The sequence below is a fragment of the Scardinius erythrophthalmus genome, assembly GCF_964197995.2.
Source record: "Scardinius erythrophthalmus genome assembly, chromosome: 23".
Taxonomy (NCBI): domain Eukaryota; kingdom Metazoa; phylum Chordata; class Actinopteri; order Cypriniformes; family Leuciscidae; genus Scardinius; species Scardinius erythrophthalmus.
This window is the reverse complement of record NC_138243.1, coordinates 5,667,966-5,684,440: the sequence shown is the minus strand read 5'-3', so window position 1 is coordinate 5,684,440 and position 16,475 is coordinate 5,667,966. Positions and strand designations below refer to the sequence as shown.

Below are 16,475 nucleotides of genomic sequence, written 5' to 3'. Positions count from 1 at the left end.
ACTCACGTTAACACATTAAAGTAGACCCATTATGCAAAATTCCCTTTTACATGGTGTTTGAACATAAATGTGTGTCTGTAGTTTGTGTACATGACCATCCTATAATGATAAAAATCCACCCACTCCTCTTTTTTTAATCCACATAAAACATAAGCAGTGTCTCAGAACAAGCCATTTGCAGATTATAGTTTTTGTGATGTCACACATGCTTAGGCCATGCCCACAACTGCTGACAGACTCCGCCCTATTACCACAGACCCCGCCCTCAGTGAGTTGTACACAGTCCGCCATGTTTATCTCCTTGCCAGAGCATTTAACAGCATTTTTTCTTCTTCACCGAAGAAATATATTCTTTTTAAAGCTACTAAAGTTATTCAATCAAGAGGAGTGAGTGATTTTCTGTTTTTCTTTTGTTGTTTGATTCATAAATACAGCATATATAGCAGTAGGTACTGTATATTACGCTGCTTTCACTTTAATACACAGATCTAATATACACATGAAATTTCTTTACTTGCTGTTTACATTCACAAACATGTCTGTGTTTATGTGAACTTTGTGTGTTTTTGACATATCCTTGTGTGTATTTGACAGTTTATGCGCAATAAGACGTGAAAGAACTTAGTTTAATACTCAAGGGAAGATGTCAGACTTATTCCCATCTGACATCCAGCTCTCTGTGCGGACTTTAAAACGCATGCAGATAATAAACTTTCATGATGATGAAGAACTGCAATATCACGTGAGCATGACCGCGATAGAGATGGTAATCAAAACCTAACAGATGTTTTAGTTTTTGGCAGAGTATGCCGAACAGCACAGGCTCCACCCTCTTCTGGAAAGCGGGGTGGGGAGCAGCAGCTCATTTGCATTTAAAGATACAAGCAACAGCATATTTTTCCTTCCACTCAAAAATGGGCATTTACAATAGGGTATAATAAACTATCTGTGGGGTATTTTGAGCTGAAACTTCACAGACACATTCTGGGGACATAGACTTATATTACATCTTGTAAAAATGGGTATTATATGCCCCTTTTAACATAACAACACAGCATTTTACAAACGCACACACACACACACACACACAAAAAAAATCACCCCATGTTAAGTACATTTAAACAGTTGAGTTTTAGTACAAGATTTTTAAATGTTGTCAAAAAACAACCAGACTTCCAAAAATGTGTATGAAATTATATATTTAAAAAAAATGCCATTATGTGTTAAAATCACGAACACAAAATTAGTCTTACATTCATATTTGGGGGGGGGGGTTAAATAATCATATTATCCTAATCAAGTGCATCAATTGTCATCTTAGCGGTATTATATCTCATAAATTTAACTACAAAAAGAATGTAAAATATACTGGGGATGCCACTAAATTGGTTTCGTTCACAGAATTATAAGTTTACTAAACTCATATCTGTATAATGAAAAAGGCAGTTATGTTATATTTTTGTAACTTTAATTTATTGTCTTAAGTAATGTTAAGTAATATTAATAAACAATTTAATATATGCTGAGACATGAGCTAATTTAAGTGTTTTAATAAAGGTTTTTTTTTTTTATTAATGTTTGTATGAGTTGTATTATATTGTGTTTGCATTCTTTGGTTATTTTTTATCTTTCTTTGGTGGAGGCTTTAGATAAGCCACACTGGCTTTTTGCCTTCTCCGGCACTGTATATGCATTAGTATGTCCTTGGTGTTGTATTTTCTTTTAATTTGTGCAAATAAAAAAAAATTAAAAAAAAAATGTTTTATTGGAGAAATATTAAGGTACGTTGCATTATTGAAAGTGTTTTCACTTTCAATAATGCAACGTAGCCTAATATTTCTCCAATAAAACATTGAACTTGAAACTTTAAAATATTAAACTTTAAAAGGATGCCAAGAAATTGCGTATGATATGCTGATGATGTAATATAACAATGTTTACTTTATGGCATTTGTATTGTAATATATAGCAGATGATTGCAAGAGTGCACTGCATATTATTTTTATCATTTATTTTTATTTATTTATTTTTTTTAAAGAGAAGCCAGCAATAGTAAAGCATAGACATTTCAAGTTTATTTCAGGTTTGTTTATACTTAAAAGTCATGCATTATGCATAAAGATTTTTTTTTCTCCTGGTTATTAAACTATATCGGGCATTTCATTCAAAGTAAACTGTAGTTTCTGTTTGGGCTGAGACTAAGAACATCATTTAACACATTATTCAATATAAAAAGTTTACTAGTATCGGCAAGATAGTGTGTGTGTGTGTGTGTGTGTGTGTGTGTGTGTGTGTGTGTGTGTGTGTGTGTGTGTGTGTGTGTGTGTGTGTGTAAATATTTTAAATCCTAGTGTACTTTTTGTATTCTAATACATTTTCATTATGCCCCTTAAAATATTTTAATGTGCTCGCCCTGTATTGCAATAACTGAACATATGAACAATATTAATAGTAATGCTTGCCTTAGCAAACACCCCTACTTATACTTAAAACAGGCTTGATCTCCTTTGCTTATGTGCTCAAAAAAAGAGATAAAAATAGCTAGCTTGTTTTATTTCATCCTTTAGGAAAAGCAAAATGAGATGCCGCATGCATAAATACCATATAAGACAAACTAGCTGTTTGCAAGACATCTGCATGAATGTGTAGGAAATCCTCCAGAACTATGTTGATGTCAGATAATGTCCTCTGGCTGTGTCCATCCCAGCCAACACAGCATCTGTCCAGCTCATGTGTACTGTATCTGAGCCTGTGATCCAAGCACTGTCCCGAGGGACAAACTGTGACATTTCTCCAGCACAACGTCTCTCTGACTGCCATCAGTGTAATGTGATACCAGTCAGAAGCCACTAATGGACTGGGGGTTCATGAGGCCCAGCTCAGATAAATGATGAAGCACCAACTGGTAGACACAGACTGCAAAACATAGAAAGCTGCCTCCTGTTCACAGCTGAACTGAGCGCTCTTCATAGGCACAAACTCTTTAGAAAAACTCAATTAGTGCTCCTCATGTGCGTTAGATGCTATTGATTTCAACAAAGATACAAGTGTTAGCATGTTGCTAAGCTAACGGCTTGATACTCTAAGCTTAAAGTCGGCATTAAATGGAAATTCCTCCATTTTCTAAATGCATCTTAGGCCGCATTTACATTATATGGTTCAAGTGACCCAATTCTGATTTTTCCTCCCATATGGCACAGATGGGATATGACCCACGAATGTGTGAGCAGGAAAAAAAGCACATGGATTCCGATATTTTCAGAATGGTTTCAGGCCTCATTCATATGAAGAAACAAATATAATATGAATCAGATACGATAAAAATGTGCCTTTTTGTCTGCCATGTAAGCAGACAGATCAGATATCCCTGTCAATGCGAGTCGTATAATACACTGAAAAAGCGATAGTGGCGAATGACGTCAACTCTTTAGTGTTGTCAAAAGTACTGTACCTACTTTGGTACAAGTCGGTACTGAAATATAAAAAAAAATGTGACGATACCAGGATTTCCCTCTAGCATTTTGAGTGCTGTTGAACGAATTCATAAACATCTCTGATTGGCCATCGTCTTCACGCGCTCAACATATGTCTCTGATTGGCCATCGTCTTCACGCGCTCAACATCTCTGTCTCTGATTGGCCATCGTCTTCACGCGCTCAACATATGTCTCTGATTGGCCATCGTCTTCACGCGCTCAACCTCTCTGTCTCTGATTGGCCATCGTGTTCACGCGCTCAACATCTCTGTCTCTGACTGGCCATTGTCTTCACGCGCTCAACATCTCTGTCTCTGATTGGCCATTGTCTTCATGCGCTCAACATCTGTCTCTGATTGGCCATCGTCTTCACGCGCTCAACATATGTCTCTGATTGGCTACAATGACTACCTTGGGTTGTTTTACTGGTATAAGGCGTCCAACATGTATACGCAATGTGTTATAAGAATTGCAGGTACCAAATACAATGCTTTACAAAACAACAACAAAGACTGTTAAATCATAATTTTACACTTAGTTTCAATAATACACAAGAGAGAAGAACAGAGGTAACCTATAAAATTAAATAGTTTTTAAAGTCTTTATAGCTATTGGAAAAAAGCTATTTCATAGATCTTGTTTTAACCAGACTGTAACGCCTTCCAGAAGGTAAAAGTCTGAAAAGTGTATTGTGTACATGCATGTATCAGATATGGGCAGGGCCGCATTAATGCATGGTGACGCCGGAAAAAAATTACAACCACATTTTATAATGAGTTGACGGTCTCTTTAAAATTGCACTTTATCGCTTTGCTTTGAATGCATGTGTCCAGAGAAGTGTCAAGACGCACCCCATCTAGCAACTCACAGGTATCGCACACCGGACTCGTCACATTCAGTTCAAGACCGCAGTCCACATCTAATCACAAAACATGCAAAAGTTCATTTCAAGAAGTGGCGTCGATAAGCTCTGTGTTTGAGACAGAACAAACGGAAAGAAAAAGCACAATCTATATTATTATCTCTCTATATGAAGCATAGCTTCATTCATTAAGATACAGAAAGACAAGTTTTGCTAAAAGATGCACAATACACAATCTTCATTGGTTCGGATGTTTTGTTAATGGCATTTATTCCTGCAAAATAAAGGCTGATAACTTGCAATTTGTGATTAAGAGGATTGAGTGAATGTAGATAATAGTTCTGTGGATAAAGGGCCCCTTAAGAGCCCAAAGGCCTCTGATCTGGCCCTGGATATGGGTCACTTTTAAAAGAAGAAGAAGAAGAAGATGCCAGCTGGTCATAAAAAATAAAATAAAAATAGAGTCAACAAACGGATTTGGGCATCAAGACCTACAGTGTAAATGTGGCCTTAATGATCTTATTGTGAACAATTCATCCGTCATATTGTTTTTTTACTTTTTTGACCCCGTAATGTTTAATCAAAATGTCATAACTGTAACTTCTGGTAAACGACAGACTTATGGTGACTTGTCCTGGACTTCTCCAATCATTTCGTCCACAAAAACTCTGCCCCTTTCTCACAGCAAGCGCGCATTCAGCAATCTGCATCCAACCAATCAACAACAAAGCCCCCCTCCCTACTTTTTTTCTCTTCCGATAATCCGTTTCACTTGGATGTTGCATGTTCACATAGAATACAAATAATTTTATTCAATTGTATCATTGAATTATTTTATCAATATTTTTCAGAATGGAATAAATTCTAATGAACATTTCTCGTTCATACGCAAACCCACCCCACAGCCGATTTCATTGGTCAACTCAATCAACTCAACCGACAAAAAAAATTCTGACTTTAAAAAAAAAATAAAAATAGATATACACCATCTGTATATCTAAAGTCTTTGACTCAGTTCACTTTATAGTAACTGAAAGGGGTTTGAGCTGGTTCTTGTAAAGAATGAGCCAAAAGTGTGAACACACAAGTTTTTCATAAAAAAAAAAAAAATTAGCTTCCCAACAAAATCAATGAAATTTATTTTGTGGATAATTCTATACAAATATTATTCAAGTTATCTGGTGAAAATTCCAGTATTTTCATATTGAAATATAGCTACAGAAAAACAAAATATCGCAATGTCAGTTTTTTTTTTTTTTAAATGGCATGCAGCCCTACTAGGTATGGAAATTTGGTCAAGAGATGCTACCCTAGAAAGCAGAACAATAATGCTAATGCTGTAAGCAACACCCTAGTGACCATTATGAACCACACAGAACACCTAATAACCACCCACAACTCCCTAGAAAGCCTTGAATGGGAAACGCCACTCACATTTTCAGGAGAAAACATTACAAACTACTGTTAGCATGTACATGGAGCAGCGCTCTGACATACTGTATATTAACTGTGACACTACATTATGTTTTTAACTCTGAAGGGTTAAGTATTCATCTAACCCGTTTTAAAAACGCCAGCACAGAAATGAGCAAATGAAGCGCAGTCAAGCAGAGTTCAGTTAAATGTGTTCTCTGGAACTAAAACATAAATCCAAAGCGTCTCGCGTGGATAATTCTCTCTTCAAACACTTCAAGAGCTCTGCGCTATATCCTTTTTCCAATCCACCAGCAATTAACAGACGGAGAAAATCCATTACTTGCACACAGGAAAGTCCGCAGTTGTTCTACGGGGAAACCGTGATTCTCCTTCAAATTTCAACTGCTGGGTAATTAAAATCTTGACTGAGGCGTTTCCGATTAGAGAATTAACCACAGCACTTGGACAGAGTTTCAGAAAGAAACTTCAGAGGAATGAAAAGGGTCACAGCGGATCTCAGTATTCTTCATCTTCCTGTTCTCTCCATTCCAGCCGACTTCACATCTGACGGACATCTGACCTGGCACAGTTCTTAGCAGTTTCAATTAAACGGTGCTTTTACAACTAAACAATCAAGTAGATGTCTATATATTCATGTTGCTCATACCCTGCCAGGACACTTTCCAAATGTAAATCTACAAATAAGCCCTTGTCAAACACAATGTGCTCAAACACAGCACGCGTCTCAGTCTCACAGATGTTCCCACTGAAGTTAGCATTCATCATGTGTGGCGCTTCACATTTGCTGAACCATCAGATCTTCAGGAAAGAGGTTTAGGCAGTCCCAATATTTTCTTTTCTTTTTGACTGAACAAATGACATGATATTTGCTGCATTTTTGTGCTGTTTTGCAGTATCCACGCAATAGTCTATATAAAGTCCAGATAATATACACACAATATCGGTCAAAAGTGTGGGCAGTGTTTTTTTTGGTTTTTTTTTGTCCTTTTATTCAGCAAGGATGCATTATATTGATTAAACGTGACAGAAAATAAATTTTGTATGATTAATATTTTAAATAATGCTGTTCTTTTGAACTATCTAATCATCAAAGAATTCTGGAAAAATTGTCCACAGAAATATGAAGAGCACAACTTATTGATTATAAGAAATGTTTCGAGCATCAAATCATCATATTAGAATGATTTCTGAAAGATCATGTGACACTGAAGACTGGAGTAATGATGATGAAAATTCAGCTTTGATTAAAAGTTATTTAAAATTGTAATATTTCACAATATTACCATTTTTCCTCTATTTTTGATCAAATAAATTACAGGCTTGGTGAGCAGAAGATACTTCTTTCAAAAACATTTATTACATTTATGAATTTTGTGACTTTTTCCATTTTTAAATTGCCAGGTTTTTTCTACGGCTCTGGAAACCCTACACCAGCCTTCTGATAGATGGAAAAACACTACCATTACATCTAATGAACTTATAAATTAGATACAATTACTTGGACAATATTAGTAAGTTCTGTAGTTGTTTGAAAGTGGTGACTATATACATTCAATCACATCATAAATTAAATTTCTGAAACATCAGACAAGAAAACATTCTTCTATTGTTCAACAAACGGTTTGTCCCAACTCAAACTCCCACCATCGGATGAGCCAAAATTGAACATGTCAGGATGATCAAACAAACAGAGCAATGTTTGGAATCACACACAGCAGCTTTAACTGCCTCTCGGGGGAAAAATGCAGATAAATACCAATATAAATCATATTTGTAAGCTCTCTTATCACAGAAAATTGTGACATTTCTTCACAACTGCCATGAATAATCCAGGAGCAGGAACTATCTCCTCTTTGATAGCGCAGGCAGTCTGAATCCGTCTATCAGCCATGTGTTCTCCGCACATGTACAGATGTTACTAAATGAATCCCTCTGTAGGCTTTTCCTTGTCCTAGGACAGGCTATGCTCATCAACATCCTTGTTTGTCCAGGAATTCCTATCAACCAATCAGATTTTAGGGTTAGGGTTGGCGATGTGGCTTCAACAACATTATCATTTCCCTGTGATTTGAGAGAATTGAAGGAATGACAGAAGATGTCCTACTTAGCAAAAATCACAGACAACGGTGGACTTTTTGCTCCAAAAAGCTCAAAAACATATTTAGTATATGAGCGGTAAATAAATAAATATTAAGTACAGTGTTTCCCCTACCATTATATAAGGGGGGCGCCCCGCCCTCCTAACGGCTCCCCCCGCCCCCCTTGAAGGACAAGTAAATTTGATTTGATTTTCTTTAAAGCGCCAGATTAATTTTTTTTATTTTATTACAAAAACTAAATAGCCCTTAAGTAATATGTTATTTACCTTATTTCCACGATGGCATGTCTTTTCTGTCTGTGTTTGCGCGTTTACAATTATCCCAATGAGTGCGTGCACACTCAGACACAAACAAACACTTGCGTCAAATACAGACGAGCACTAGCGGACAGAGAGCGTGCGGCGGGAAATATGTCGCTGAACTGAAGATGGCAACACTACTGCGAGTAGCAGCCGGAGTAGCTCTCCTGCTCCAAGAGCAGGATATATATCCTATATATATATATATATATTCCTCACTTATACAGTGAGGAAAATAAGTATTTGAACACCCTGCTATTTTGCAAGTTCTCCCACTTGGAAATCATGGAGGGGTCTGAAATTGTCATCGTAGGTGCATGTCCACTGTGAGAGACATAATCTAAAAAAAAAATCCAGAAATCACAATATATGATTTTTTTAACTATTTATTTGTATGATACAGCTGCAAATAAGTATTTGAACACCTGTCTATCAGCTAGAATTCTGACCCTCAAAGACCGGTTAGTCTGCCTTTAAAATGTCCACCTCCACTCCATTTATTATCCTAAATTAGATGCACCTGTTTGAGGTCGTTAGCTGCATAAAGACACCTGTCCACCCCATGCAATCAGTAAGAATCCAACTACTAACATGGCCAAGACCAAAGAGCTGACCAAAGACACTAGAGACAAAGGCTACGTTCACACTGCAGGCTGAAACGACCCAATTCCGATTTTTTTGCCCCTATGCGACCTGTATCTGATCTTTTCATGACAGTCTGAACGACACAGATCCGATCTTTTCAAATGCGACCCAGGCCACTTGGGTATGTGGTCCCAAATCCGATACGTATCCGATCTTTTGAAATGCGACTTCAGTCTGAACGGCCAGGTCGCATGTATCCGACCCGCACGTCATTGATCCGCAACAAATGTCATAATTCTGCGTTGAAGTAGTCGTCGGTTTGAAAACGGACTGCATATTCGTCGAGCTGAGGTAAATCTGCCGAACGGGTCGACCTCGACGAGCCCGTTAATTAAAAAAAAAAAAAAAAAAAAAGCCCACGGCCAGCATCATTATATATCCAATGACTAACGTTATGTTAACTTGTTTGTGCTGATATTAGATAGGTCAGCGGCTGCTGTCTGGCTCTTGTGTAACGGTCGCTGCGCACGCTCGTGTGTTTTGTGTGTGTGTATGTGAGTGAATCACAGCTAGTTGAAGTTTAGCTACTTCCGCAAACAACAAGTGACGTAGTTGACCGTTGAGTACTCTTCTGCGCATGCAGGTCACTTCTGGGTCATTTCACGTTCACACAGGAGATCACAAGAGGTCGCATTTAATTGGAAATGTGAACGGCCTTGTAGTGCTGGGCGGTTTACCGGTTCAAACCGAATACCGGTGTTTATTTTTGTTACGATATGAATTTTTAATAAACCGCAATACCGGTGTATGTCGCTTTAATTGGAACGCGGCGTTGCGCGACACTGTCTCGCACCTCATTTACAACACAGAACACACGTCTGCGACAAGGTTTTATTCCGTCCTCCACACGCGTGCGTCAAAATAGACTAGGCGCCTATATTTAGCGAAGCGGCGCGGAGAGCTGCTTTTGGGAAGCTTCGATCTGAAACACAAGCATTGACTAGAATGGGCGCGATCAGCTCCGGTAGCCGTGTCGCAGCCGTGTGGGGGTGAGAGTGTTTTTTTTTTTCTCGCGGCGCGCGTGTTTTTATACTGTATGAACATATCTGAAGTGAACTGACGGTCTTTAGAAAAGTTTCTTTGTTATTACGATTGAATCTTTCTTTATCTTTCCTGATAAAGCAGCGTTGCTGGGGAAACCATTATTTCTGCCGCTCCTAAAGCGCGTCCTGCTGGCACCTCTTTGTAAACAGCCTTGCAAACCTGTATTATTAATATTAGTGTGGATTTTTTCATTCACTCATGACAATAAAATAGGGCATTATAAGTTAATCTACTGCAGTATTTCCTCTCTCACTCAGTAGAAAATGTGGTTAACACCCATCATGCTTGAAAAAACAAACAAAAAAAAAACACCGTCATTTACCGTGAAACCGGTTTAATTTAGAAAAAAACCGTGATGTGGATTTTTGGTCAAACCGCCCAGCACTACGGCCTTGCAAAAAAATCGATTTTTTTCCAAAAATCGGAATTGAGCATTAAGCCCTGCAGTGTGAACGCAGCCAAAATTGTACACCTCCACAAGGCTGGAAAGGGCTACGGGGAAATTGCCAAGCAGCTTGGTGAAAAAAGGTCCACTGTTGGAGCAATCATTAGAAAATGGAAGAAGTTAAACATGACTGTCAATCTCCCTCGGACTGGGGCTCCATGCAAGATCTCACCTCGTGGGGTCTCAATGATCCTAAGAAAGGTGAGAAATCAGCCCAGAACTACACGGGAGGAGCTGGTCAATGACCTGAAAAGAGCTGGGACCACCGTTTCCAAGGTTACTGTTGGTAATACACTAAGACGTCATGGTTTCAAATCATGCATGGCACGGAAGGTTCCCCTGCTTAAACCAGCACATGTCAAGGCCCGTCTTAAGTTTGCCATTTGGATGATCCAGAGGAGTCATGAGAGAAAGTCATGTGGTCAGATGAGACCAAAATAGAACTTTTTGACCTCTGTAATTGCAAACAAAGGCTACTGTACCACATATTAACATTGATTTTCTCAGGTGTTCAAATACTTATTTGCAGCTGTATCATACAAATAAATAGTTAAAAAATCATACATTGTGATTTCTGGATTTTTTTTTTTTTTTAGATTATGTCTCTCACAGTGGACATGCCGGGACTCGATTAAAAAAAATAATCTAATTAATTAGAGGCTTTGTAACTAATAAATCGAAATTAATCGCATTTTAATTGCATATAAATTAGGGCTGTCAATCAATTAAAAATAATTGTGTTGAACATGTTATTGAAATAATGTTCAAATGTTCAAAGGGTGAGCATTGAAATAATTGTGCCTAGCAAATAGTCAATACAATACAATTGAACATTATTAAATTATACATTTAATATTTACATTAAATTATAAACATTATTTACACTTGCTTTACAGGTTTTTATCATTTTTTTCGAAAATGCTGCAATATAAAGTTTGAGATGTTTTTCATCTGTTTTAGAAAGTATTTTTAGACTTTTGTTTTTTCATACGTCGACATGCAATCTTTATTCATCCATATTGAAAGAAGAGACGGTGAAACAACGTCACGAAATCAACAATGAAACAACGTCACGACATCAACGGTGAAACAACGTCACGATTTCAACGTTGATTCGTTTTGCACAATCGAAACATAATCCAACATTGATTCGACCTTGGTCCCTTACGTTCACCAGTGAATCAACGTTGAAATGCCGGCTGTTTTTTTTATAAGTAAATGTTCCAATCAATGATCCAGGCAGCGCCAGCGCCAGCGCGTTCTCGTCTCCCTCCTTCATTTTACAGTCGAATGGTGGCTAGAACGGCTCCAGGTTCAAAGGTCAATATGGAATGGATTAATCTGCATTATTTTTTTTAACGCGTTATTTTTTCTCAGATTAATTAATCGAAATTAACACGTTATTGTCACAGCCCTAATATATAGATATATATAGATATATACACTCACCTAAAGGATTATTAGGAACACCTGTTCAATTTCTCATTAATACAATTATCTAATCAACCAATCACATGGCAGTTGCTTCAATGCATTTAGGGGTGTGGTCCTGGTCAAGACAATCTCCTGAACTCCAAACTGAATGTCAGAATTGGAAAGAAAGGTGATTTAAGCAATTTTGAGCGTGGCATGGTTGTTGGTGCCAGACGGGCCGGTCTGAGTATTCCACAATCTGCTCAGTTACTGGGATTTTCACGCACAACCATTTCTAGGGTTTACAAAGAATGGTGTGAAAAGGGAAAAACATCCAGTATGCGGCAGTCCTGTGGGCGAAAATGCTTTGTTGATGCTAGAGGTCAGAGGAGAATGGGCCGACTGATTCAAGCTGATAGAAGAGCAACTTTGACTGAAATAACCACTCGTTACAACCGAGGTATGCAGCAAAGCATTTGTGAAGCCACAACATGCACAACCTTGAGGCGGATGGGCTACAACAGCAGAAGACCCCACCGGGTACCACTCATCTCCACTACAAATAGGAAAAAGAGGCTACAATTTGCACAAGCTCACCAAAATTGGACAGTTGAAGACTGGAAAAATGTTGCCTGGTCTGATGAGTCTCGATTTCTGTTGAGACATTCAGATGGTAGAGTCAGAATTTGGCAGACAGAATGAGAACATGGATCCATCATGCCTTGTTACCAGTGTGCAGGCTGGTGGTGGTGGTGTAATGGTGTGGGGGATGTTTTCTTGGCACACTTTAAGCCCCTTAGTGCCAATTGGGCATCGTTTAAATACCACGGCCTACCTGAGCATTGTTTCTGACCATGTCCATCCCTTTATGACCACCATGTACCCATCCTCTGATGGCTACTTCCAGCAGGATAATGCACCATGTCACAAAGCTCGAATCATTTCAAATTGGTTTCTTGAACATGACAATGAGTTCACTGTACTAAAATGGCCCCCACAGTCACCAGATCTCAGATCTCTATTGGGATCTCTCATCCCAATAGAGCATCTTTGGGATGTGGTGGAACGGGAGCTTCGTGCCCTGGATGTGCATCCCACAAATCTCCATCAACTGCAAGATGCTATCCTATCAATATGGGCCAGCATTTCTAAAGAATGCTTTCAGCACCTTGTTGAATCAATGCCACGTAGAATTAAGGCAGTTCTGAAGGGGAAAGGGGGTCAAACACAGTATTAGTATGGTGTTCCTAACTTCCTAATAATCCTTTAGGTGAGAGTGATATACATATATATATATATATATATATATATATATATATATATATATATATATATATATATATATATATATATATATATATATATATATATATATATAGATAGATATATAGATAGATAGATAGATAGATAGATAGATAGATAGATAGATAGATAGATAGATGTCCAGGTTACGTTCATATTTCAGTCGAACCGCACCAGAGTTCTTTGGAAGAGAACTGAGACCAGGGGTGCAGGAAGATGTTTTAGGTTGGGGGTGCTGTCTGGGGTTTTTTAGGGCGGGGAGGGTTCACCACTTTTGAATAAGAAACAATATCAAGTCTATAAAACTCGTCAAAACTTTGCAACAAGCGTATCAGTAGAACACTCGTTTAAAGGGTTAGTTCACCCAAAAATGAAAATTATGTCATTAATGACTCACCCTCATGTCGTTCCAAGTAAGACCTCCGTTCATTTTCGGAACACAGTTTAAGATATTTTAGATTTAGTCCGAGAGCTTTCTGTCCCTCAAAGTAGTCCATGTGACGACATCAGTGGGATAGTTAGAACTTTTTGAAGCATCGAAAATACATTTTGGTCCAAAAATAACAAAAACTACGACTTTATTCAGCATTGTATTCTCTTCAGGGTCTGTTGTCAATCCGCGTTCACGACTCCACAGTGATGCTGCTGACGTATGACGCTGCTGACGTAAGACGCTGCTGACATTAAAAATATATAAAAAAATATAGCAATACCAAAATACAAACAATGTAGAATAGCTTGAATACAGCGTGCGTCTCCCTCAGACTGTAAATGAAGCTCGGGCACACCAGATAACACGTCAGCAGCGTCTTACATCAGCAGCGTCATACGTCAGCAGCGTCACTGCGGAGTCGTGAACGCGGATTGACAACAAATAGTAGTAAAATCTTACCATGTCACAAAAAAAGTCAAACAAATTTGGTTGAATAACCAACACTGAAAAAAGATTTTTGCTGCTTGTTCAAATTGCTCAGTTAAAATGAGCTAAAGCAACAAAATTGCTATAAATTTTGTCCTTACTTTATTTAATTGTGTTCAATCCACTTAAATATATGTAAAAATTAAGTTTACTTAATCTGTCTGTGTTGGGATTACATGAATGATTTTTGTTGCATTAACTGAAACTGGGTGGTGCTTGTTAGTTCCCAGCTTGCTTTGAATATGGTTGAATCAAGAGAGAGTAAATGTTGAAATGAAGTGTTATTTTATGTGTTTTTTTAACAAGATGAGAAAAAGGGAAGACTTGTATTATTGTTCAATTATGTTGGAATTATTAGAACCTTTTAAATTACACTGGGTTACCATTGTGGAGAAGAGCATTTGCGTATGCTGTGGACTGATACTGCTATAGTTTCTTAACTGCTTTGCTGAAGGAGCATTTATTGATTAGCATTTAAGATGCTAATGTGCTATTTCTAGCTAATAGTTTGTTAACTAGCTAATACAGTCTTATATATTTAGTTGTGTGACACTAAAATATATATGAAATCAAATGCCTGAAATCCTGAATCATGTCAGGGAGCCATATAAATTTCACTTTGAGACTACTTAATTGGGTCACTTAAAATAACTTAATTCCATGATGTTGAAGTTACATTAACAAATTATGTTTGTTTAACTTATTCATGTAGGACCGATGCACAAGATTAATTTTGTAAAAAAAAAAATCAGTGAACCGAGACTTGCCCAAACTGAATTCAAAAACACCCATATTTTACCAATACAATAAACACACCTTATTTCTATCAATTTACTAATCCAGTATTAGGTAGCGAGAGTAAAGCTGACTCAAATCCACACAAAATACATGTAATCACTTTTAATTTCATGCATTTTCAAGTTAGCATACCCCTAATTTGGGGAACCACAGCAACCAGAGACCATCCTTTAAACATGCAATGCAATGTGTTGCCCACTAATGTGAGGGTTCCCCCATCATGTGACCACTTCATGTCTTCAGAATATACTACAGTCCTGCATTCTGTTCTTTGCATGCAGTAAGATCCCAAAAATTCTGCAGGAGACCCTGAATCAATACACAAATCACTAAATTATGCTGTTCTGTCCAAAATGTGTATCTGATTGAATGCATTTTCCGATGAGCTTATGTGGAGCCATCTGTGGCCAGCATTACTGACACCCCAGATGACAAACCAGATAAACCATGTCAAATGCATCTAAACATCAAATACAAGTCTTCACATCACTTATTTCGTTTGCCAAAGCACAAAATCTTTGAAACTTCCATAGTAGTGCATTTTAAACGCGAATTCTACATAGCTGATGCATCATGCCATGAGGACAAGTGTCAATCATCATCATGAAGATGAAGCTCAAGAACGTATGAGAAGATCACTTGTTTCCAGCATGTAGCTTTCACTAGGTGTCCGAACAACCCAAGTTCTACATGATTTACTATTACACACCATTACCGCATTTTTATTCGCATTTATTTTGGATATCTAAATAAAAGGAGGTTTAAGAAATCACGCCGTTTCCTTGCCAACAAATGTAAAACGGACACAAAATATCAGTGGACGCACGAGACAATAGCAGGTCGCAACAACTACCACATGCTTCATCATTTCACCCCTCCGACCTCCTCAAACAACTTACCGTGCGATGGGTGTATATTATTCCCCAATTAATCCATCAGTGTTCATTTGCCATAGATTCGGAAAACGCATATTCCATTATCTGTGTTTTCTGCCGCGTTTCTGCGAAGCTGGCTTCGGTGTTTGATTGGAGATCAGTGATTAGAGGCGATCGTGAATGCTCAAGGAGTTTACACACACACACACACACACACACACACAAACGCACACACACACACATATATACATACACACACACAGAGAGAGAGAGAGAGAGAGAGACGCTGAGAATAGTGGGAGGCGGGGCCGCCTGGGAGCCCGAATGTGCCAGTCCTGCCTCATGAATATTTATGACGCAACGCGACGCTCGTCCAGTAGGGTTATCGATGTAAATAATACTCAGAAGCCTAGCAGTAGCAGTTGTAGAAAAGGGAAATTCTGGGTGGGAATTCGATTCATTTAAAATTGAATCGGTAAGTTCGGACGGTTTTAGTGAACTGGCTCAAATAATCGATTCCGAGTCATTTTTGAGAACTGTTAAAGGTGCACTGTGTAATATTTAGGAGGATCTGTTGACAGAAATTGCAATACCCTTTTATATACAAAACTATGTTTTCAGTGGTGTATAAAGACATTACATAATGAACTGTTATGTTTTTATTACCTTAGAATGAGCAGTTTCTATCTACATACACAGCGGGGCCTCTATGTTAAGTCGCCATTTTGCGGCGTCATGTTTCTACAGGAGCCCTAAATGGACAAACGTGTTTCGTCACTATGTTGTTCTTCGTGCAAAGAAACTAGCAAAAGTCAGCGAATAAAACACTGACACAATGATGAACAAGTAACAATAATATTCA

The 16,475-nt window shown here is 38.0% G+C and overlaps 1 protein-coding gene across 2 annotated transcripts in view; it reads right to left on the bottom strand.

Moving 5' to 3' along the window:
* plppr1 (phospholipid phosphatase related 1) overlaps nucleotides 1-15,937 on the bottom strand; it is a 66,535-nt gene extending 50,598 nt beyond the window's left edge. The window contains exon 1 of one of the 2 annotated variants that reach the window (XM_081353506.1): nucleotides 15,638-15,937. The gene's annotated coding sequence lies outside the window, so the exon portion shown is untranslated. The remainder of the gene's footprint in view (nucleotides 1-15,637) is intronic. The other variant, XM_081353505.1, reaches the window with a different exon arrangement.
* Between the last annotated feature and the right edge of the window lie 538 nt (nucleotides 15,938-16,475).